Below are 25200 nucleotides of genomic sequence, written 5' to 3'. Positions count from 1 at the left end.
ACTGAGTTGCTCTGGGGAGCAACTGAAAGAAATTTATAGTGTTTTACTAATCAGAATTTGTATTCTAAGAGTCAGATAGCTAGTTCAAGTAATTTTCCAGAAATAGAAGGAGAAAGGCACAGGGGAAAGGCGAAAAGATATTTGGGTAGTTTGCTTATCTTGATTTTCACTAACTCTTGATGCTTTAAGACTACTACTTCACTTACGCTTCTTAGTGCTTCAGCACATAATCCATGATCTGCCTTTGATATCACATACCTTGTGAACCTGTTTGTCAAATCAATTAATCTTTACAATCCCATCACCAATTCAGGATTCCAAAAGGAACTTCTCATATTGTTGCTATAAATTAAAGAGAGCATGAACACTACAGAACTGAGATCTTTTATTACATTCCCTAAAATATCAAACACAAACCATGGAATTAACTTTAGTATCAGAAATAGCATATTCATTGATCAATTCAGTGAGCATCAACTGCCTACTTCTTAAGAAGCAGGAATTTTACTTTGCCTTCTTAAACTTAGTGTGTGGCAACGGAGCCCTTTGATACCTACATCTATTAATCATGCCTTCAGTTACTAAAAAAATCACGTGATCAAAATTCATTGAGTATGGGTTAAAGGCACCTTGCACATTGAAATTCAAAAGCAGATTCTTTCTACAAACCAGTTATTTATTGAGATCCTTGAGCTATTAGTGTCAAAGTGAAATAGAGTGGTCAGCAGTTATCTAGTAAATTCTTGATAAGTAAATTAAGCCATTCCTAGGCAATAAAATATCTGTTCTTGTTAATGGCAGCTTTGCTTCTTTTTATCCCAGAACAGTCTGATATTTAGTAGCCCCAGTTATTAAACATGTGCTCAGACAGAAATTTTCAAATTGTCAATTATTTGGTGAACTACTAACATGAATGTTTAAAATATTATGCTTCTTTCTACCTCTAATCATTTATTTATTCAATAAACATTTAGTAAGTTTTAGCTGTTTTCCAGGCTCTACGCCAAGGCCTGGGGATAGCGAGAGGAGCAAAACTTAGCTCCTGCGCTAAAGTTCACAGATATTCATAAATCATTATAGCAAGTGACACATACCATAACAGAATTGTCCTATGGAAACTCAAAGAGAAGATGACAGATAAGTATAGAAGGACGAAGAGGAGTGTGCTGGGCTGAGTCTGGAGAAAGGACACTCCCGTCGGAGGAGGTGCACCTGCAAAGACAGGAAGTTGTTAACACAGAAAGAACAGAGGAGGTGATATCCCGAGCCACGCCATGAGTATAGAAGAATGGTGTGGGAAAAGAGGCTGGGCAGGCCAGTGAAGGCATCCTAGGAGTGGTACAGCATGCCAAGGAGTTTGGACCTCCTTCTGCAAACAGTGGAAAGCCACTGGGAGATTTTAAGCAGGACATACTCAGATTTATGCTTACAGATTCCTCTGGAAACAGTTGGGGGCATGGGCTGGAAGGGATAAGACTGGGGGCAAAGAAACAAGTCAGGAATTTATACAATTATCCAGGCAAGAAATGATGATGATGGCATATTTTTTAGCCATAACAAGAAATAAACTACTGGTGCATGTTACAACATTTGAGGATGAACCTCAAAAATGTTATGCTAAATGAAAGAACCAAATCACAAAAGACCAAATATTGTATGATGCCTTTTGTGTGAAATGTCTAGAATTAGCAAATCTATAGAGACAGAAAGTTGATTAGTGGTTGCTTAGCACTGACAGCCAGAGGAATTGAAAGAATGGCTAAGGGATATGGAGCCTCCTTCTGGGGTCATGAAAATATTCTAGAATTGATGATGGTTATAGATGCAAAACTCTGTGAAAATACTAAAAACCATTGAACTGTACACTTTAAAAAGATGAAATGTTATGAATGTGAATTGTATCTCAATTTAAAAAATTTATAAGAAAAAAAGAAAAGAAACAATGAGACCAGAACAAGAGCGGTAAAAACACTCTGATTCTGACCTGCAGATCTGTGTGGCTGGGGCTGCCACAGATCAGGATGGGGAATTCAGAAGGATGATAGCTCCTTCCTGGACATTTTGTTTGAAGTGCCTGCAAAATTGTACTAGTCAGTTTGGTCTGCAGTAACAAAACACCATAGACTGAGTGGCTTAAAGCACAGGAATTTATTTCTCATGATTCTGGAGGTCGGGAAGTCCAAGATCAAGGTGCCTGCAGATTCAGTTCCTGGTGAGGGTCCCCTTCCTGGCTTGCAGATGGCTGTCTTCTCACTGTGTGGCTATAAACAGGAGTTCATGGAGGGGAAGGGATGGAGAGAGAACTCTGATGTCTCTCTCTTTCATCTTATGAGGATACTAATCCCATCATGGGGCTCTATCCTCATGACCTCACCTGAACCTAATTACCTCCCAAAGGCCCATCTAAAAATACCATCACAGTGGGAGTTAGGGCTTCAACATATGAATTTCGAGGGGACACAAACGTAAAGTCCATAACAGAGGTATCATAAACCTAAGTCCATAACAGAGGTATTATAAACATAAGTCCATAACAGAGGTATGAAGATGGTGATCATTAATAGCTAGGGGAACTTAAAAGAGGGTCCAGAGATAAGGATTAGAAAGAATTTAACATATACTTAGTTCTCAAAACAATGGAAGTTGAATAAAACAAACTAAGGAGGGCACATGGAGTGAGAAGAGGACTGGGGCTAGACCGCTAGGGAAAGTCATTGCAGACAGAAGAAGAGGTGGCCTTGAAAAGGGGTGAAATGAAGTTGTTAGAAAGCAAAGAGGTAAATAAATACCCCAAAAGCCACCAAGTCCAGTCACCTCCTGAGCTCAGTGTTTTAAAATACATACTTAGGAGCATCTCTAAACACAATTTTGCTAAATCAGGGGATTTGGTATTCAAGTAGGCCCATCCTGGACTGCGTAAGATTGCCATTGCACTGTGACCAGACTCCTAGCTGGATGCTGACCACAGGTTTCTGGGCTTTCATGAAATGGAGTGTATTCCTGCCTTTGTTCACCTGTCACGTAGCTGGGAACTTCACTCTCTATTCACTGTGCAGTTTTCATTTTCACTGTCCTACTAATGAAGCGGTTATGTTTGGCTTTCATCATAATTAGAGTTCATTTAGTTCAAGTGCTTTGTAATTAATCTTTTATGCTAATTAATCTTTTTGTACATTAATATATCACAAAACTCATGAAAGCAAAACATTTTCCTTACTAGCAAATTAAATTAAGCTTCTTCAGCCTATAAGCAAAGCAGAAGGAAAAAGATCTAGACACATCAGGCCACAGAAAACCTCCTTTTGCTAAAAAAAAAAAAAAAAAAAAAAAGACTCTCAGGTCTACATTAAAATTAGCACTTGGAAAATAGGAAAAATAAAATCACCCAAGCCATTCAGTTACCTAGTTTTCTCAGCAAGGTGTCCGTTCTCAACTAGCCTGTGGCTTGGAAAAAAACAAAGGAAGGGAGATTTTTCAATAGTCATTTTTATATCTAGTCAGGATTTCTTTAACTGATTTTTAAGTGTGAAGTTATGGAGCAAAAGCAAACACTGCCAAAGCAGATGCTCCAGCTTATGTCGTTTGTTATTACCTTGCAAGCAATAAACAGGCCTTACGGGCAAGTCCTGCTTCATGATTTCAAAACATGTCTTTTGCATATTTTATCTGTCCTGATCCTCTCAGCAACCTGGGGCTGAGGCAGCGTAGCCAGGGGACAGGCCACTTGCATTCAAATCCTGACTTCATTTTCCTAGCTGTGTGTTGCCAGCCTTGTCACTTTATCTCTCTGTCTACATTTTCTCATTTCCAAAATGACTACTACTCATTAGAGTTGTTTGAGAATTAAATGAATTCATACATGCAGATGTTTAGAACTGTACCCGGCATACAGTAAATGCTCAGTAAACATGATTAATATCATAGTTATTGTGATTATCATTGTTTTCTGAAGCCAGAGACACAGAAAGACAAAATTACTCAAGTAACATGTAGTAGAATTTGCACTCCTGTCCCATCTATTAGGAGTTCCAGATGCTTTCCACTCTGCCAATGACAACTGGGGTTCTGGGGCACAACCCAGCACCTTAGAGGATACAACAGAAAGGACAATAGGTCATGCTCAACCAACAGGGTGCTCTGTGACCAAGGTGCTGGAAAAGCCCCTCCCACACTCCTACCCCAGGTAAGAGCCAAGCTCAGGGTTTCTGGCTTACAGTCCCTCTTGGCTGGGCAAACTGCAGCTTGGGGATGCAGCCTATCGACTATGCTGTCTATCTGTATTATGCCTAGACACAGCATAACACGTCTCTGGTTTTCTATTTAGGATACATTCCTAGAAGGGGAATTATTGGGTCAAACTGTTTTTCATCTCATGGTACAGCTTGCCAAATTATTTTCTGAAAAGATTGTAGCAATTTTTACCACGTGTTATGAGTAATACATGAGAATGTTGATCTTCGCCCTTAATAGTATTGAATTTTTTTAAAAATCTGTGTCAAATCAATGAGCTGAAAATAAATGCTTTAATGTCATCTTAATTTATACTTCCTGAGTGTCCACATAGGTTAAATGATTTTTTCCACATTTGTTGCCCACTTAAAGTGTGTGAGTGTGTGTGTGTGTGTGTGTGTGTATTGTTCATATCACTGGCCTATATTTTTCTATTTGGTGATGCTTTTGAAGTTTTCTTACTGATTTTAAATATTTTTATAGTTTAAAAATATTAACAATTTGTCATGCTTATTACAAATATGTGCTCCCATTGGATCATTTGCTTTATAACTCTTTCATAGTGTATGTGTCCATTGTTTTTCTAAAACCATGTTATAGTTTTAATGCTAATATCGTTAAATCTACTAATCTTTTCCTTTGTGATTTCTTCCATGGCTTTTATGCAATTTCAGTCACGTCTGCTCTCAGACTTTGCCCTTCCAAACAGAAGTTCTGGGCATTGTACTGCCGGTGGGAACCCATAGAGCCAGCCTCCCGTGGCATCACTCCCGCCACTCTGGCCACCCCTGCCCAGATGCCTATGTCACCTATACTCACCTCTCCAAATGGTGAGAAAGAAATGCCATTTCTTTCTACTTTAAAACAAAAATATTATGACAAACATGTTGATCTATGTGACCCAGGCTTTGTGCAGGCATTCTTGGGAGCCTTTCTGCAAAGAGACCCAGTCCCTTTTTCTCTGTCATTTAAAAGGCACTATGAGCCCTTCATTTATACATGAGGCAGGGAATTTGGTTTACCTCCAGATACATCACACTGTGTTGCTCTCCATCAAGATTTGGCTTCTGTTTGCTTCTCATTCACTTAGATTTATCAGCCAGAGTAGTTGGATGTCATGAGAAACTTTAAAATTTGCTATGTGCTTCTCTTCCACGGTAGCTATAACCACTGAGAAAAAGATCTTGGCCAGCAATCGTGTGGCTTATGCCTGTAATCCCAGAACTTTGGGAGATTCTGGTGGGAGAATCACTTGCGGCCAGGAGTTCAAGACCATCTTGAGCAACATAGTGAGACCCCTGTCTCTAAAAAAACAAAAAGTCTGGTTCCTGAATACTCTAATCTCTAGAATGAGTTATATAATAATTATTATTAATGATATTTTGCATAGCTATTTATGGATCATAGGGTATTTTATCAAGATTGCATGGGCTAATCTTTATCAAGATTGCATTGGCTAATATCAGCATTGGCTAATATTTATAACACAATGTTGAATAGTAGCAGATAGAGGGATTATCCTTGTTGAATTCCTGATGTTAGTGGAAATGCCTCTAGAGTTTTCCCAATTAAGTAAGATGATGGATTTTAGGACTAAGGCATATATACTTTATTACGTTAAAGTACCCATCATTTCTTATTTTCTTGAACGTTTTCAATAAGAAAGCAATCTAAATCCATAAAGAAGGCATGGGAAGCCTTTTATCAAGATTATCTAATTTGATACTCCAAATCAAAAGGCAAGTTAATTTTTTCATTTTACAAATGAAGAAACTGAGTGTTCAAGTGACTTGTTGGAGGCTAAAGAGCCAAAAGCCATGAATACAGCCATGACACAGATGTAATATCATATTTAATAAAACATGTTTCTTATTTCTAATCCAATTTTCCATTCATGACACCATCTTTTTTGGTTTTAAAAATTTGTCTTTTTATATTGAAATAATTTCAAATTTACCAAAAATGTTGTAAAATTAATACAAAGAATTTCTGTACACTCTTCATCCGCTTCCCAAATATTAATATTTCCATGTAACTACAATGCAATTATCAAAACAGAAAATTAGCACTGATTCACGACCATTATCTGGTCTACAGACCTCATTTAAATTTCATCAGTTTCCCACTAATGTCCTTTTTCTGGTTCAAGGTCAAATCTAAGATCACATGTTGCATCTAATTGTCATATTGAGAGGTGACAGCGTGCTGGCAGTCCTCACAGCCCTCCCTCTCTCTCTGTGCCTCCTAGGCCTGGGCTCCCACTTTGGCGGCACTTGAGAAGCCCTTCAGCCCACCGCTGCACTGTGGGAGCCCCTTTCTGGGCTGGCCAAGGCCAGAGCCGGCTCCCTCAGCTTGCAGGGAGGTGTGGAGGGAGAGGCGCGAGCGGGAACTAGGGCTGCGCGCGGCGCTTGCGGGCCAGCTGGAGTTCCGGGTGGGCGTGGGCTTGGCGGGCCCCGCACTCCGAGCAGCCGGCTGGCCCTGCCGGTCCCGGGCAATGAGGGGCTTAGCACCCGGGCTAGCGGCTGTGGAGGGTGTACTGGGTCCCCCAGCAGCGCCAGCCCAACGGCGCTGCGCTCGATTTCTCACCGGGCCTTAGCTGCCTTCCCGCGGGGCAGGGCTCGGGACCTGCAGCCTGCCATGCCTGAGCCCCCCCTGCCCTCCATGGGCTCCTGTGCGGCCCGAGCCTCCCCGACGAGCGCCACCTCCTGCTCCACGGTGCCCAGTCCCATCAACCACCCAAGGGCTAAGGAGTGCAGGTGCACGGCGAGGGACTGGCAGGCAGCTCCACCTGCAGCCCCAGTGCAGGATCCACTGGGTGAAGCCAGCTGGGCTCCTGAGTCTGGTGGGAACGTGGAGAACCTTTATGTCTAGCTCAGGGATTGTAAATACACCAATCAGCACACTGTGTCTAGCTCAGGGTTTGTGAATGCACCAATCGACACTCTGTATCTAGCTACTCTGGTGGGGCCTTGGAGAACCTTTGTGTCCACACTCTGTATCTAGCTAATCTGGTGGGGACGTGGAGAACCTTTGTGTCTAGCTCAGGGATTGTAAACACACCAATCAGCACCCTGTCAAAACTGACCACTCGGCTCTACCAATCAGCAGGATGTGGGTGGGGCCAGATAAGAGAATAAAAGCAGGCTGCCTGAGCCAGCAGTGGCAACCCGCTTGGGTCGCCTTCCACAGTGTGGAAGCTTTGTTCTTTCAATCTTTGCAATAAATCTTGCTACTGCTCACTCTTTGGGTCCACGCTGCTTTTATGAGCGGTAACACTCACTGCGAAGATCTGCAGCTTCACTCCTGAAGCCAGCGAGACCACAAGCCCACCGGGAGGAACGGACAACTCCAGACACGCTGCCTTAAGAGCTGTAACACTCACCGCGAAGGTCTGCAGCTTCACTCCTGAGCCAGCGAGACCACGAACCCACCAGAAGGAAGAAACTCCGAACACATCTGAACATCAGAAGAAACAAACTCCAGATGCGCCACCTTAAGAGCTATAACACTTACCGCGAGGATCCGCGGCTTCATTCTTGAAGTCAGTGAGACCAAGAACCCACCAATTCCGGACACAATATCTCCTTAGTCTTCTCTAATCTGTAATAATCCATGGGTCTTTGTCTTTCATGACTTGGACATTCTTGAAAAGTACTAGCCAGTTAATGTAGAGACTGTTTCTCCATTTGTGTTTGTCGGGTGTTTCCTCATAATTAAAGTCGGTTATGTATTTTTGGCAAGAACACCACAGAAATGATGTCGTATTCTTCTCCCTGCATGTAAGGAGGCACATGATGTCAATTTGTCTAATTACTCACAATGTCAATTGTGATCACTTGGTTTCTCCAGGTTTCTCCACTGTAAAGACACTATTTTTCCGTATTTAGTTAACAAATATCTTTTAGGGGAGATACTTTGAGACCAATAAATGTCCTGTTTCTTATCATCTTTTTACCCACTACTTTGTTGTTTGCCAAACAATAATTTTCTATTTCTATTATTCTCTCTTCTACCATTATTATTTCTTTCATTATTCTTTATTCCAACTAATATTTATTTATTAATTGGAATTCTTTTGTAATGAAGTTATTCCTTCTCCCTATTTATTTATTATTTGTGTCAGTATAGACCCATAAAATATTATCTTATTGTGTTGTAATTCATTGATATCATTATTTACTTTGTTCAAATTGTCCCAGATTTGGCTGAGAGCTACTTCAGGTTAGCTCCTGTTTCCTTTTGGCATTACCATTATCTTTTGAGCATTTCCTGCTTTTTGGCTCCAAAATGTTCCAGGCACACTTGTAATTTCCCATCCCCAGTTCTAGAATCAGCTATTTTTCAAGGAGCTCTGATTCTATGTATCAAACAATATTAGAAACCAAGCTCTTAATACTGTGTGTGCTCATTGGTAGTGAGGTTTCATTGATTCTAGGCCTTTTCAATAAGCAGAACTAAGAGACAGACAGACACACACACACACACACACACACACACATCTATTTACATATCTGTAAATAGAGATAACGTTATTCCTTCTTTACCAATTCTTTTTCCTTTAATGGATTTTTCTTGTCAAGTTGCACTGGCTAATATTTTTAACACAATGTTGAATAGTAGTAGATAGAGTGGTTATCCTTGTTGAATTCCTGATGTTAGTGGAAATGCCTCTAGAGTTTTCCCATTAAGTAAGATGATGGGTTTTATGACAAAGGCATATATACTTTATTATGTTAAAGTACCCATCATTTCTTATTTTCTTGAATGTTTTCAATAAAGAGGCAATCTAAATTTATAAGGAAGGCATGGGAAAAAAGACACAATGGCAAAAATGCACACTGATAAAATATGCCAATATATTAATTGTGAAAACCCTTTAAAAAAATAATATTAGCAATAACAATCTAATTTTGTGTTTTAAAAAGGTAACACTAAAATTATTAACAAAAGGACAAGTTGCAGAGAACCTAGTTAAAGTGGCCTAAGATTCTTTTCGAGTTTAAGAGAGGAGTAAAAATAATAAATAACTTTAAACTTCAAAAAATTACAGTTGCATATATAGATTAAAATTTAAAAGGTAGACACTAAAAGTTTAGAAATACAATCTGTAGATTACAAAAACAGCATTGCAGGTAGGGAGAGGAGGAAACATAGAAAACTTCATTAATCTAGCAGAAACAGAAGAAGAAAATAAAGAGAGTAAATAAAAAATACAAATAAGGTACATAAATGCAACCAACTGTATCAGTAATCATAATAAAAATAAATAGATTAAATTTACCCAATAAAATGCAGAGATTGACAATTTTTTTTAATAAATCCTGTTGAATGTTATTTACAAGATATACAACTAAAATGTAAGGATACAGAAAGGTTGAAAGGGGAGAGATGGTGGGGTAAGTTGAACTATTCATCCTAATTCTTCATTCCCTCTTCGTTCACACTCTTACCATAGCTTCTTTATGGGCAGCCTAGTTCCCCACCCCTTGACTTTGGGCTTGGTCATGGAACTTACTCTGGAATGGACCAGAAATAATAGTATGCCAATTCTAAGACTAGGCCTTATGAAACCTCACATATTTTCCATTGCCCCCTTGCGACTTTGCCATTGCCATGAGATCTCCTGTATAGCTGCTGTCCCAGCAGCATGGACAACAAAATAAACACATGTAGAGCAGAGGTTCCCCAGCCAACCCATAGACATATAATGGGAAGCAGAGTCGCACAGCACAGAACAGCTTAGATCAGCAGAGCCCCAGCTGACCAGTGTTCTGTGAACCAATCTTTTATTTTAGCCTTCATGTGCTTATTTGGCATAATAGGGAGATATAAGGCCTATAATCTCATGCCCACCATTTTGAGCCCTCGTTTTTGTATAAGGCACTTTTGTATTTTTCTAATCTGCCAGACCAGCAACGCTCTGTAGTGTAGGATCTACAGGATAGCTTCCAGCTCCCAGTATCATCCTTTAGGTCTTTTAATCTCTTTTATATTCTTACAATCACAGTGACTTACCCACATTCATTTTTTGTTAGTTTGGCCTAGAATATTGTAGGTATTGTCTAATACTTGATAGAGTGGTTCTCAGCTCATTTCTTTCAAGGAAGCATTTGGGAGTAGTGATCTTTCTGACATCCTTTTGTAAAAAAATAGCCTAAAGAAAATGAATTCTACAGGTTCATCATTTGCTCTTCTCAGAGCCTACCTTTTACCTAGTAATCAATGACTCCTATCTAATAATCATGTTTTGCTCCCTGACATATTCTTAAGAAACTCTTCATTCTAGTTTTGGAGGCTTTTTTTACATTGCTCAGCAAAATCTCTTTTGATGGTGATAGTGTACATTTAACAAAAACAAATTACACTGGCAAATTTCCCATTCACATTGAAACTACACCAAACATGTATACTTAGCAGTCATATTCAGCAGTGTCCAGGAAACTGAAATAACAACTGATGGATGCTTGCAGTAAACATCTGCCAAAGTGCAGGGAGAAAACAGTCTCAAAACTGTTGTAGAAGCGTTCAAGGCAAATCACATTTCTATGAAATATTGATGCAGCATCAAAGATGATGTTGCCTTAGACAGTTAAGTGAGCTTGTGTTATGAAAGGTGTAACTCTTGTGTTTTATACCTGCACACAGTAAAACTATCAGGAGTGTCTGAAAAGACTATCTCATTACTTAGACTCTTAAATTGCCACACTGAATTTTTAAAAGTCACATAAAAGAATGGATTTGTGATATGAAGAATGCATTGATTTCTCCACATTCTGTCTCCGGAATGAAGAAAAAAATGAGGCAGTATACTAAAGAGTCATCAAGTTCAATGTCTATGACAATAATAAAAACTTTTAATAGAGAATGTTCTAAAAGAGATTCGAGTTTTTGTACTGGATACAATACAAGACTGGGATACTAAGTTTACGTGGTGATAAACAGTTATTTAAGAAAGAACTGATGCATTCAAGCAACCATAGGTGATTTATAAGTAAAACAGAATTTTAAGTAGTAATAGCAGGAAAAAGTGAACATCACAATTCTTGTTCTCAACTTGAAATAACATAGTTCAGTTTATGCCAAGTAGCAAGCTCAAGGCCACTCACCAGGAAGTTGTGATCTTGTTTTACTTTAAAAAGAGAAAAGATTTCCCCAAGGCCACCACCTTGATTGATTTTGTTGTAAGTGTTTTTGTTGCTGCCAGACGTCTGGGATGGAGGGTTGATTCCACTCCTGGCACCATCACTAGTGGTCCATGCAAGGCCCCAGGACTTTTGCCTTAATGTTTTTTATTCCATTTTATCCCAATTCTCCATTCCCATCCTATTTTCCCATAGGCAGCCATTCTAATGTATTTTCAATCATTTTTTAGTTAATACTTATTGTATGCCCTATTATATGTTGGCTTCAACGGCTAGGAATGCATCACTGATCAAAGCAGATAAAAACTCCTGCCTTCCCGGATCCTATTTTCTAGAGGGGGACGCTCGATTAAAAAATCAAGTAGTAGGGCCGGGCGCAGTGGCTCACACCTGTAATCCCAACACTTTGGGAGTCCGAGGCGGGCGGATCACGAGCTCAGGAGCTCGAGACCATCCTGGCTAACACGGTGAAACCCCGTCTCTACTAAAAACACAAAAAATTAGCCGGGCGCGGTAGCGGGCGCCTGTGGTCCCAGCTACGCGGGAGGCTGAGGCAGGAGAATGGCGTGAACCCGGGAGGCGGAGCTTGCAGTGAGCCGAGATCGCACCACTGCACTCCAGCCTGGGCGATAGAGCGAGACTCCGTCTCAAAAAAAAAAAAAAAAAAATCAAGTAGTAAATATTATTAAAGGACAATAAGCACTAGAGAGAAGAATAAAACAGGGAAAAGGAAAGGAAAGGCTTGGAATGTTGGTGCCATTTTAAACAGGACAGCCAGGAAAGGGCTCACTCAAGAGGTAACATTTGAGCCTAGATTTTAAGAAGGTGAGCATGGGAGCCACGCAGATATCTGAGAGAATACTTCGGGGACAGCACGTACGAAGGCTCCAGGCCTTTGCTTCCAGCTTCGGAACAGTACTTCATGGTGTGCTTCTCCCATACTTAACTCATGAATTCTCTGGCAATGGACTTCTAGTGGCCCTGTGTGAGAAGCTCACTGACGAATATACCCCCAGAAAGAGGTGGATGGATCCTGGGGTACACAGGTAATTCAACCAAGTACTTCTGGATCTTCCTCTAGAATAGCCACATTTGTCTTCACCAGTAGCAGCTCATCATGGTTATGACATGTCTGCCATGATCTTTGTTCAGATTTCTAATTTTTGCCAAGATGATGAAAACAAAATGATATTTCATTGTTTTTTAAAAGAGAATGGCTCTTTTTTTACCATTTTTAACTGTGGTAAAAAATGTAATAAAATTTGCCATTTTTTCCATTTTTAAGTGTACAATACAGTAGCAGTAATTACATTCATAATATTGTGCAACCATCACTACTATTTCCAAAATTCTTCATCACTGCAAGTGAGCATCTCTTCATATGCTTTTCAATACATTTATATTTGATTTTGCCTTATTTACCATAAGAAAACAAGTTAAACTATTATAGTAAAAGAAAAGAAGCTCTAAGTCTTAATAGAGCACCATTGCTTTGGAGTCAAGAAGCCTTGGATTTGAATCCAATATCTTGCCTTATTGGCTGCATGACCCTGGGAAAGTTGCTGAATCTCTTTAGGCCTCAGTTCTCTTATCTATAGAATGGAGATTATACTACTAATCCTTCTACATTCTTCTAAATATTAAATGTAATGATATATGTACAGGGTTGCTGTCCTTAGTAAAAGTAAGTATTTGATAAATAGCAACTAGCATTATTATTATTATTATTATTTTTTTTTTTTTTTTTGAGACCAAGTCTTGCTCTGTCAACCAGGCTGGAGTGCAGTGGTGTGATCTCGGCTCACTGCAACCTCCACCTCCCAGGTTCAAGCGATTCTCCTGCCTCAGCCTCCCGAGTAGCTGGGATTACAGGCACCCGCCATCACACGCCTGGCTAATTTTTGTATTTTCGGTAGAGACGGGGTTTCACCATGTTGGCCAGGCTGGTCTTGAACTCCTGACCTTAGGTGATCTGCCTGCCCCGGCCTCCCAAAGTGCTGGGATTACAGGCTTGAGCCACCGAGTCCGGCAGCATTAGTAGTAGTAGTATTAGGAATAATGTGATCATGAATTATGCTTAGGCTGCCATTTCATCTGAACCTTCCCTAATTCAAATGGTAGGACAGGGGATCCTCAGTGTTACAGCATTATCATCCTTACCACCAAAGAACCTGGGCTCAGAATTTAGTGGAGGAATAAAGAGGATTGAGAAATAATTTCATTGCAGAACCAAAAGAAGTAAGGGTAAAAATGATTAAATAACATTCAAATCATTATCTCCCTTTTTTTAGTCTTCATGTTCCTTTATTGGAGCAAGATTCCTGATCAGTGTACGGTGATGTATTTATTCAACAGTGACCTGTGCAGAAATTACATACTATCCATCTAGATAGCTTGCTACACTTCGCCTATTGATGGAATCATTCCATTTATCAAGTTTTATACATCAAAAAGCTTTGAATTTCATCAGGCTCTTCATTAATTCACCTCTGAAAAAGTGGCATTTAATTTCAGCTACCATGTTTTACAGCATTAAAAAGCTTATGCATCTCTGCACAATGGCATTGAGCAGATGAATCCCACCCAGATTCACATAGTCACATTTGAGAGCTTTAGACCAGAGAGCTGGACCAAAGTTACTCCTAATCAACACAGACTTCTTACCGTGAGAGCCTATCTTCTCGGCCACATTTTATATAGCCAATGAAGACGTGCCAGCAACCATCCCATGTATAACTTGGCATTAGAGCACAAGATCTGTCAAACAATTATCTTAAAGAAGGAGCAGTTCCAGGGCCAACAGATGAGGACAGCAGGCTTCTCGAATGGAAGAAGGTTCTCCTCCCTAGCTGCGTGAGTGCACACTCCCCAGCAGGAGGAGGAATGACTCTTTGCTACCTTCTCCTGTGCTTGAAAACAGATGCTCTGCCACACTGATGGACACTGGAATCTCAAGATCTGCCAGATGTACTTTTTTTTTGGTCTGATTTTTTTTTAATGCTGTGATACGTTAATACACATTTTGAATCTGAATCTCTTAGATTTCATTGATGACACTAATATATAAATAACTAAAACTGGCAGATTTCATGTGAGATTATCCATCAGTATTTTTTTTGAAACATGAGTCAGGTTTTGCTTCCCACTATGATTATCTTGTGTCCTGTAACTACCAGCATATAATTGAGTCATTTCATAAAACTTGCCAAAACGCAGAAAGGACTGAAGCAAAACAAAACAAAAAAATAGCATTAATATGTAGGAAAAAGTACATATTTTCAATTCAAAAGTGGGAGTCCAGTAGAATAAGTTTGAGAGTGTTTGCACAGTTTTCCTTCTTTGTGCAGTTCAGTCCAGCTGTTCACTAGCTTTTGAAAAAGAAAGAAAAAATTGAATTGCCCCTGCTGAAGTAATTTTTAAAACATATCTTTTACTTTCCATTTTTATCTAAGTGGTCCTCCTCTACTTTTTAGAATGTCAAATTGTAGAATTTGCTTACTGAAAGTTTGTGCTTTGGGCTACAAAGGAATATTTAGAAATCCTTACCAAAAAAAAAAAAAAGCAGTGGGAGTGGAAATTTGAAAGAGGACCGCCTAATTCAGCACTAAAACCAGTGTGAGAAGCAGTATGTGTGAGCATGTGTGTGTGTGTATGTGTGTGTGGGGGGGTGTAAAATGTGTTTTTCAAAGTACTGAGAGGTTGATGGGGCTGTTCGATTAGCTCCTCTGAGAAGAGAAAAGGTTCTTGGACCTCTCCCTGTTTCTTCCTTAGAATAATTTGAATGGGATTTGTGATGCAGAAAAGCCTAAGGGAAAAAGAATATTCATTCTGTGTGGTGAAAATTTTTTGAAAAAAAAATTGCCTTCTTCAAACAAGGTATGTCTGATGAATTTCTAAGCTGTGTATATAGTTACTTTCCATTCATTATCATTGAAATGTATTTGACTTCAAGAAACTACAATACAAAGCTTGACCGAGTAAGCAGCCTGTACAAATTTCAGTTTCAAGAGAGTTGAGATGAAAGTGGATGGTACTTGGCATCCTTGTAAACAACTAGTAATATACATATATATTTATCAATTATAAATAAACTGCATTGATATTGATATCATAACAAGATTTTTACTGTTCCTTTAAACCAATTTAATTATGGTTACAAATAAGTTGAAAAGTATGACATTTGTGTAGAATTTTAAAGTAATTTAAGTCTCTATTTTCTTGCTTTTTTAGAAACTTTGCTTGGAATATGTGGAATGTAATAGCAATATAGCAAATTGCTTATAAAGATTGTGAATGGCAGTATGAGAAATGGGCACGTTGATGCTAACTTAAAAGAGAAACTATTTCGCGTGGATCTCTACTTCTCTCTATTCAGACAGATTTCAGTGGAATGTGGCTAGATGTGCGATTCTGTGTCTTGTTTACACTTAAAGTGTTTTCTTAGGCTGAATGCTTCTGTTACTGATAAGCCCAAGAAGAGGCTGGCATTGTTAAGTCTGCCATTGTAGCTCAGCTTTTCACAGGAAGACAGGATATGAAATCTCTTTTAAGTATGATTTGTGTCCAACTAGTATAAACATGAAATAAACGCCTCAAGCACAGGTTAAAGAGAGAGGATAAGACTGAATAATTAGACATGACAGTTTTCTCCGAACAACCCACAGCATCTTTGCCATTCCTAAATCAAGAGTGGAATTAAAAATTTTCTTTGGACTTATTGTAAAAATAAAACCAAGCATCCTTGGCCGTGGTGGTTGCTCAAAATTGCGTGTGCTAAGAAAATAGTATTTTGCCGTTACGTTGTGTTGCAATAAATTTGGAAGTTTTGGTGGTAAAGTTCTGAGGTTGTTTTTCCCTTGGTCTCTTGAAAGATGAAAACACCCTGCAGCAAAGCAGGATCAAACACTGTTTGTTTGTGTATTTTCTCTCTATGTGTGTTAGCTGCAAATGGTAGCTAGTGCTGGTAGGAGAGCTGGAAGTGCCCATCTTTTATTTATTGAATTAAAATACCCTCTTTTGTACAAAAAGCTTTAGACAAAGAATTACAAGATTGCAAGGACTTGCATTTTTTACTGCAATATGCTGGTTTCCCAGACTAAGCTTCATTTAAATATATCTTATGCCTCACCACTAAAAAAAATAAAAATACCTTAGGAAGATTGGAAATGCTTAATATCTATCCTAAAACTGTTTAATTCATGAATATTGTTAAGAAGATCTGTCTTTTCCACCAAGTTACTGATCACATGAAGAATAGTTTCTTTCAGAGAAAATACATGAGGTTTGAGAATGGTTCTCAGCTATGATTCCTATAAGACACATTGAATACAGGAAAGCAGTATGGTTCAATGCATGCGCCAAGCCAGGAGTCCTAAATTATAGTAACAGCTCTGCCACTACCTATTACCTTGGAAAATGTATATAACATTTCTTGACTTTTGTTTCCCTCTTTGAAAAACAGAAATAGCAATGCCTGTACACCCTCCCTCCCAGGGCGGCCACAAGGGTCAATAGTGATTCTCAGCTCCAAAGGAGTTTTGAAATGTCAAAACTTCTATAGCAATGTAATCTTGGCCTGGCGCAGTGGCTCACACCTGTAATCCCAGCACTTTGGGAGGCCGAGGTGGGTGGATCACCTGAGGTCAGGAGTTCGAGACCAGCCTGGCCAACATGGTGAAACCCCATCTCTACTAAAAATACAAAAATTAGCCAGGCATGGTGGCGGGTGCCTGTAATCCCAGCTACTCGGGAGGCTGAGGCAGGAGAATCACTTGAACCTGGGAGGCAGAGGTTGCAGTGAGCTGAGATCACGCCACTACACTCCAGCCTGGGTAACAAAGTGAGACTTGGTCTCAAAAAAAGAAAAGAAAAGAAATGTAATCTTTTATTCCACACATATTAAAAAAAAAGATTACTTTAGAAAGCATTTATATAATAAAAACCTCATGGCCCCCAACATGTTCCCATGATGCCGTGTCCACATGTGCAACTTCCCCTCTCCTTGCTAACACTTGGAGGTGTGAGCCAAGTATCAGCAGCAGTGGGGACAAGACAGAACACAATGGGCCTGTCTGTCAGTAGAAGGGCATTTAGCCGTGGTGCATTGGAGAGGTCACTCAATGTCTCCATCTCTATTTCATCACATACGAAATGAAGAAGTTACACAAGATAGTCTCTAAGCTTCCCTCTCAATCCTATGGTTCTATGCACTGGGACCTCTCCAGTGTCAAAATGTGGCCAGGAAAATTTCATTGTTGAGACTCTCTGTACATTGGTAAATGAAGAAGTATCGAAATAGTGCTATGAAAATTATGGTATATTTTAAATATGCATGTTTACCTAACCAGAGACTTACATGTATACAAAAATGAAATTTGACATGATTATATTCTTCACAAGACAATTAGAGGAGGTTATATATATACACACACACACACATATATATAGATGTCTCCATATTCTTCAGAAGATGATTAGAGGAGATTATAGATATAGATATAGATATAGATAGATATATAGATAGATAGATAGATATGCACACACATATACATAGTGTACTGGAGACTGTGGGTCCAAGTTGTATGAAAGACTTTTTTCAGTTTTCTGCTGTATTTCTGTGACTGTCAATAACCCCATTCGGAAAGAATGTCAAATGCCTTAATTTAAAGCCTTACATGTGAGGTCAAGGCAAAAATAGCCCTTCCTGTGCTATGGGTCATGTGGGTGTTAGGCAGGAAGCTCTGTTACTTTTTCAATGTGTTAACATTGGCAAGTTACTTAAAGGCTCTTGGCCTCAGTTTTCTCATCTATAAAATGGGTCTATTATTACTGCCTACCCCACAGAGCTGTGGCAAAGAGGTTTGATCAGTGCCAAATGTTAGTTAATTTTTTAAAATTATATGTGACTATAATAAAGAAATCAGATAAGCTGTGAAACATACCATTTGTAATAATCTTCAAACTTTTACACATTAACTCATCGGATACATTTAGCAAATAGATTCATGGAATTATGTGATATTAATATGATCATTAGAAACTAGTTGCCATCTCTTTATCCAGGGAATCTGAGCTAGTCAATCAATAAATAATAAATAAGAGAGGCAACTTCTGTGATGGTCATAATCTGAGAAACCTCAAAAGGTCTCCCTCTCACTGTCTTAAAATGTATCTCCCTGTGGTTTGCAGAAGACAGTGAAAATCCTGGCCCTCAAACACACATAGCATTTTGCAAGATGTTGGTGGTGATGATGATGATGGTGGCAGTGGTGGTGGCGATGTTATAATGATTAACCATCACCCCAACAACAACAACAATAATAATAGGACAGGTGTGGTGGCTCATACCTGTGAATCCAACACTTTGGGTGGCTGAGGCAGGAGAATTGCTTGAGGCCAGGAGTTTGAGACCAGCCCAGGCAACATAGTGAGACCTTGTCCCTACTAAAAATTAAAAAATTAGCCAGGCATGGCTGTGCTCGCCTGTAGTCCCAGCTACTAAAGAGGCTGAGGCAGGAAGATAACTTGAGCCCAGGCATTCGAGGTTGCAATGAGCTATGATCATGCACTCCAGCCTGGGCGACAGAGCAAGACCCTATCTCAATTAAATAATAATAATAATAATAACTGCTAACACTTACAGAGCTATTCTTATGTGCCACCCACTGTTCAAGCCCTTTTCATATATCAATTCATTTAACCCTAACAGCAAACATATGAAGTGGGCTCTTACCATCACCATTATACAGATGAAAAAAACGAAGGCACTGATAAGTTGTGTAAGTTGTCCGAAGCCACACAGCTAGTAAGGGATGGAGCTCAGCTTCAAATCCAAGAGGTCTACTTCCAAAGTCATACTCTTAACCTGCCAGGCAACAATTACACATGGCCCTGGTTTTTCTGTGACAGCACTAAATTAGTCTTTGCCATCCCTGAGAACATAATTATCAAGCCAAGTGAAATTTCTTTAAAAAAAAAAATGTACCTCCTTGCAGGTAGAGACACCGTAGTAATAACAATGGAGAGGCGTGGAGGCAAGGAACTCACAGGGGAAGTTTTGTCAGGAGAAGAGGGCTTTTATTTCTGTCATTCTTGGATAATCTCCTTTTTGGGTGGATGGGGAAAAGCTGACTAGGGGGAGTTAGGTGGTGCGAGTGGAGGGAACACTGAGGAGACTCCATCATGAAACCCTCTGTGTAGCCAGTCTCCAAAACCTTTCCTTTATCTTCACTGGAAGGTTAACTCAGCAGCTTGTCGCAGAAAGAATCATGCTTCCTTATGACTCAAACTACTTCAGCCAATCACTTTCCCTGATAAGGGTCTCTACATTGACAAGACTCTAGTAAACATTTCTCAAATTCTTTCCTTCAGTTTGAGAAAGGCTAAACTTCTGTGTGGACGTGTGGTAAAATTCATAAAAACTGCCCTTCAGGCTATAGTGAGAAGGCATTCTGTTTCTACATTCTTTCTTCTCTTATTCAAAAAGAAAAAATATATACCTATGCCCTCGGGGGAACCTTACATCTAGTTTCCAAGGGATCAGGTCACTGGCACCTTAATGCTATGTGAATTCCCTCCACCAGCCTTCTTTTTGTTCCAGACAGAGAAAACATGCTTTGGACATAAAGGTGCAAGTTAACTTGCCCAGACCGGCCGTGTTTATACACCATAGTGAGTAAATCTGCACTCCAAAAGACAAAAAGAATTCGGGGGAAGAGAGATAACATTCAACAACAGCAGGAGCAAATATTTTTTGGGCCACCTCCATGTGCTATTCCCAATCCCATGTGCTTGGGAAGAAGAGTGAACAAAATCATTTCCATTTTCCCAATCTGGGGGCACATAATAAACAAAAAAAGTAAGAGGCCTGGTGGTGATAATGGGCTGTGAAAAATGTAAGTAGCAAAGTAGGATGCAGAGAGCAGTCAGGGTGATGATTTGCATTGCATGATTTAGTGAATGTTAAACAGAGAGATGAAGGAAGCCAGGAGGCAACCTATGTGGGTCCCTCAGGGAAGAGCATTCCAGGCAGAGGGAAAAGCAAATGAAACAGCCCTGAGTGGAATCATGCTTGGGAGGCCAGTGTGTCTGCAGCAAGCTGAAGGAGCAGGAAAGGGAAGCCCAAGGGTGTGCTTTGGACAAGCAGACACAGAGCGTGCCATCCTCACATGCCTCAATTTCCCCCAGACACCGCCTACCGCTCACTCACACACTAGGGGGCAGTTCTTGCCTCTGCTCTGGATGAAATCTGTCAGGCCATGCTCAGAGGATTTTTTTTTTTTAAAAAGACCCTGTTCATATTCCACTCCCAAACAATCTTAATTCAGTCATTAACATGTATGTAATACTACGTGATCCTTAAAAACATAAAGATGATATTCAAGCTTAAATTCTCATCCTCCACATCCAGGCTTGCTTTCTGCAGTGGAAAGGGGGCATGATTGAATTTTCTTTCTCTGCCTTGCGCCTTTACCTCTCTTCCCCTTGGCCACCAACGGTAGTCTCTTCATGTCCAGAGTTGAAGTGGGTACAGGGAGGAAAGGTGAGAGGCAGGGACAGGCCTCACTAGTTGGTACTGTTGTGAGCCAGCATCCAGGTTCCCTGAGCTTCACAGGGGTTTACAGCTGCTTCCTGTTCCCATAGGGCATGTCTATGGGTGCTGTGAAGATACCCTCCCCTACTGCGTTGGGGATTCCTCACCTGTAGTTCCCTAGACGTTATGAAATAAATCCGTTCTGTCTGGGGGTTTACAGTTCCTCCCTCAGCCCTTGGGCAACTGGTAAGCTCTGTCTGGCTGCTTTCTGCCTAGGCTCCTCAGCCCTCCATGCACCTGACTCAGACCAGAGCTAAAACAACCCCAGGCTGACTCTGTCACACAGAGAGTCCTGATTGCCACAAGCTCTTCCCCTCTCCTGTAGAGGACTTAATCAAGGGACAGACACCAAGTCCACGGAGGCAGACATCAGCTCCAGAGACACAACTACTCAGCCACTTCAAATTGGGTTACTGGGCATCCAAGCTGTCTTTTCAAAGGAGCTGATTGAGAACCAAGATCTCTGGCTGATGACCTCTCCATGCAAGAGGTTGCAGAAGCTGAGAGAGGGAGTCAGAGATCAGAGAGCAAAAACTTCTTAAAGACAAGTTGTAGGCATTTTCCCTCCTCTTTCCCCTACCTAGATGCAGAAGAGGAGCAGGTGGCTCCCCCACCCCCACCCCCCCACACCCAGCCCACTTCAGGCAATAGTGAGAGGAGCTTCAAAGAGACCACTTTGGAACATGGAAGTGGTTGGCACCTATTGTCTTGAGGCCTCAACCGAAACTAAGACCAAAGGATCATCTTATTTTAACATCCCATTACACAGTCAATTACAATACACTCAAATGTTTACTTAGATGGGTGTGTTATGCCTGGTTACACTTAAAAATATGCCTGGTGCATCATTCTACCCTAAATAACGTTTGTGTGTGAGACAGAGTTGTGAGTGAGTTCAGGCTCAAATATGACGCTTGAAAAATCACTTAACCTTGTAACTAAGATCACTTTATTATAGAAGGTATGTACTTTACAGTGTGTGTTTTAACAATTGTCAGCAAAGTATCTCAAAAAGCCTGGGATATTGGCACCAAGGTAAAAACAAAGATAAAATCATCTTGTACAGTGGGAAAATTAGATGTTAAATGGAGTTCAGTGTTTGAGGTTTGGGATAGAATTCTGGTTCTGCTACATATTTATTCTATAAGCTTGGGCAAGTTTTTTTGTTTGTTTGTTTGGGGTTTTTTTTTTTTTTTTTTTTTTGGAGTCTTGCTCTGTCGCCAGGCTGGAGTGCAGTGGTACGATCTCGGCTCACTACAACTTCTGCCTTCCGGGGTTTGATTGATTCTCCTGCCTCAGCCTCAGGAGTAGCTGGGATTACAGGTGCACGCCACCATGCCTGGCTAATTTTTGTATTTTTAGTAGAGCTGGGGTTTCACCATGTTGGCTAGGCTGGTCTCGAACTCCTGACCTTAGGTGATCCACCCACCTCGGCCTCCCAAAGTGCTCGGATTATAGGCATGAGCCACCACTCCCGGCCAGCTTGAGCAGTTTATTAAAGTTCTTTAAGTCTCAATTTCCTGCTCTGATGAATGGGCGCAATAGTCCTTACCCAATAGGATCACCATGACAATTAAGTAAAATCACCTGTGTACCGTGTGCAGCATATAGGAAACATGTAGTAAATGATAGTTATTACTATGGGCATGAACTCTACACTTCTAAAACTTCCCAGGAAGAAGAGCAAAGGGATCAATCCCATCTCATTTAACAGGCCGCTATATATCCAGGCCAAAATAGTCAGGGGCCCCTGCAGGAGAGTCTGAGGGCTCCTTCAGAGCAGGGATTGTTCCCAGGAAGGCCTCTGAAGTAGGACATTTGGTGGCTGCCTTTGGAGAGCTGGGTCTCCTGCTTCTAAATGACTCTGTTTCTACTGGTCCCTGGAAATTCCTGAGGCTTAATCCTCCACAGCCCTCAATTCCTGAGCCACAGACACCATCCTCCACACCCTCCATTTTACCCAGGTCTCTGGTTGCTGGGATTCAAGAATGTGCTTCTGAGAGGCAGCTCTATGTCTGCCTCTCAGAACTCTGTCATCTGAGAGGAGCCCATTCTCTACCGAGCAGCAGAGGGGAGGGTGTGGATCTTGCAGACGCACCCTCATCTTCCTTCCTATCTCAGCTGGAAAGTTTTGCCGGACCTGAGAATGTTTTGCTGTGCTTCAGAATTGAAGGCAGACCAAAAAGCACACAGTGTTCAGGCTAGTCCAGGCTCTAGGGATCATAGTTGAGCAGAACCAAACACCCAGCTCCAAATTCACAGTAGACGGCCCTTTGGCAACTACAAACCTCAAAGCCCAAAGGGAAGAACGGGGAGGAGGCAAGGCTAATCCACAGTGTCAAACACATTAGGCAAAGAAGTTTGTGATGACAGAAACTCATCTTCCAAAGCTTCATGAGAATCTTTAAACCACTCATGGTTTCCAGGGTAACTAAGAGGAGCAATCATGGCCCACCCTCGTCTTTTTGAGGTCCTAGCCTCTTTCCTTTAGATTTACTGATCTTCGTGCCCCTTTCCATTACACAGGATAAATAACTCTTGGAAGGGGTTCTTTAGAGCTCATTTGGGGCATGCCTGCAAACTAGTATTTTTTCCCACTGGCAATATAAGATCTAAACTACCACTTCAGAAATGTAATTACTGTTTGCAGTGTCTCTAGAAATCACCATTGGTCGAAGCCTTTGTGGATGTGGTAAGCATTACCATATGTCAGGTTCCTAACACAGTACAAAATAACCATCTGAAACACACGACCAAAAAAGGCTTTCCCTTTTTGGTTTTCTGACATGTAGAAACATGCCACATGAATCAATGAACCTAATGGCACAGGCATACATCAGCTGTGTACATGGATGAGGTCTTAAACCCCACCCAACTGCCCATGAGGAAACATCTTTGCTGCAGGATTTTCTCTAACTATTGGTGGTGAAAGGTGATCCTGGAGAAGGGGATACACATTCTAGTTATCACAAAAGTACATAGAATATTTATGGGAAGTTCCTAGATTGGAATGTCAGTAAGCATAACGTTCTCATAAATACATCAAGAAATAAACATTCTCATAAATCAGTTTCTCAGCCCTGGCGCTATTGGCCTGTGGGGCTGAGCGCTTCTTTGTTGTGGAGGCTGTCCTGGGCATTGCAGGATGGTCAGCAGTATCTCTACTCTGGCCTCCACCCACTAGGTGCCAGCGGCATCCCCCTCTCTTGTCAAAGTTGTGACAACCCAAAAAGTCTCCAAACACTATTATATGTCTCCTGCAGGACCATATCACCTCTGGTTGTGAACTACTGTCATAAATATATGAGGAAACTCTACAGCAACATTCTGACAGCATGGTTTCAAGGTCACCCACTTCCACTTTTTATTTCCTGATTATCCTGGACCTTCTCAGTGGCTGCGACAGCTCACAGGATTTCTTGCCACACTTCTTCCCAGAGCTTGGCTTCAGGGTTGGCGCAGCCTCTCTAGGGACCTTCTGCTTTGATGCTACCAAAAGACAAGCACATGTGTTCTTTTCATTTTGAGTGTTTTCATTTTACTACTGATCATTTCAGGGGAACAGGACATAACTAGAACAATAAATATGAAAAGGGTTTTAATTAAAGCTGCAGGAAACAGAAACCAACTTAAACTGGCTCAAGTCAAAGGCCCAAAAACATCAATATCATGCACAGGAGACAGAGTCCAGCTGGACCTTCTTCAGACTGGAAATAGAACCTGGAAAGTGGTGAGAAATGAAGGGATCTTCTCCCCCTGCTCCTCCCAGGGCCACACACTTATTCTCTCCATCTCTCTCTGCCGTCCTCTTATACATCTTATTCAGGGCCCCATATGACCTGCAACTTGGCGCTCACAGCTTCTGAAGCTTTCAGAATCCCGATTCCAAAATCCCAGGGGAGACCTCAATTGGCTTCAGTTTCTTTTTTTGCTAGATCACAAGCTTTTGACCAGCTGAGTCATTTACATTTCAGTGACTGTCATCTCTGCAGCTGACAATAATAATTGAGCTGCTTCAGTTGTAGATGTAACCAGGCTTTGAAAAATGAAAAGTACTATGCAAATGAAGAGTGGCATTTTTATTTTATTATAGCATTACAGATCATAGAATCATTTGAAACTTACAGTGACAACCGTGTGAGGAGTTGGCAGGGTAGAAAGTGCGCAATATTAAGTTGGAGACCTGGGCTCTGTGACTTTGGCCAAGTCACTTCCCTGCTCTGAATTATAGGAATT

At 40.7% G+C, this 25200-nt stretch overlaps 1 protein-coding gene across 3 annotated transcripts in view; it reads left to right on the top strand.

Annotated features, from left to right (window-relative positions):
• Window positions 1–14984: 14984 nt before the first annotated feature.
• The window catches only part of VIT (vitrin), a 114312-nt gene continuing 104096 nt past the window's right edge, over window positions 14985–25200 (top strand). For 2 of the 3 annotated variants that reach the window (XM_016948350.3, XM_016948349.3), the window contains exon 1: window positions 14985–15248. The gene's annotated coding sequence lies outside the window, so the exon portion shown is untranslated. The remainder of the gene's footprint in view (window positions 15249–25200) is intronic. The other variant, XR_010149152.1, reaches the window with a different exon arrangement.

The sequence above is a fragment of the Pan troglodytes genome, chromosome 12 (genome assembly GCF_028858775.2).
Source record: "Pan troglodytes isolate AG18354 chromosome 12, NHGRI_mPanTro3-v2.0_pri, whole genome shotgun sequence".
Taxonomy (NCBI): Eukaryota; Metazoa; Chordata; class Mammalia; order Primates; family Hominidae; genus Pan; species Pan troglodytes.
Note: the sequence above shows the minus strand (reverse complement) of the source record. Positions and strands in the feature narration are given on the sequence as shown.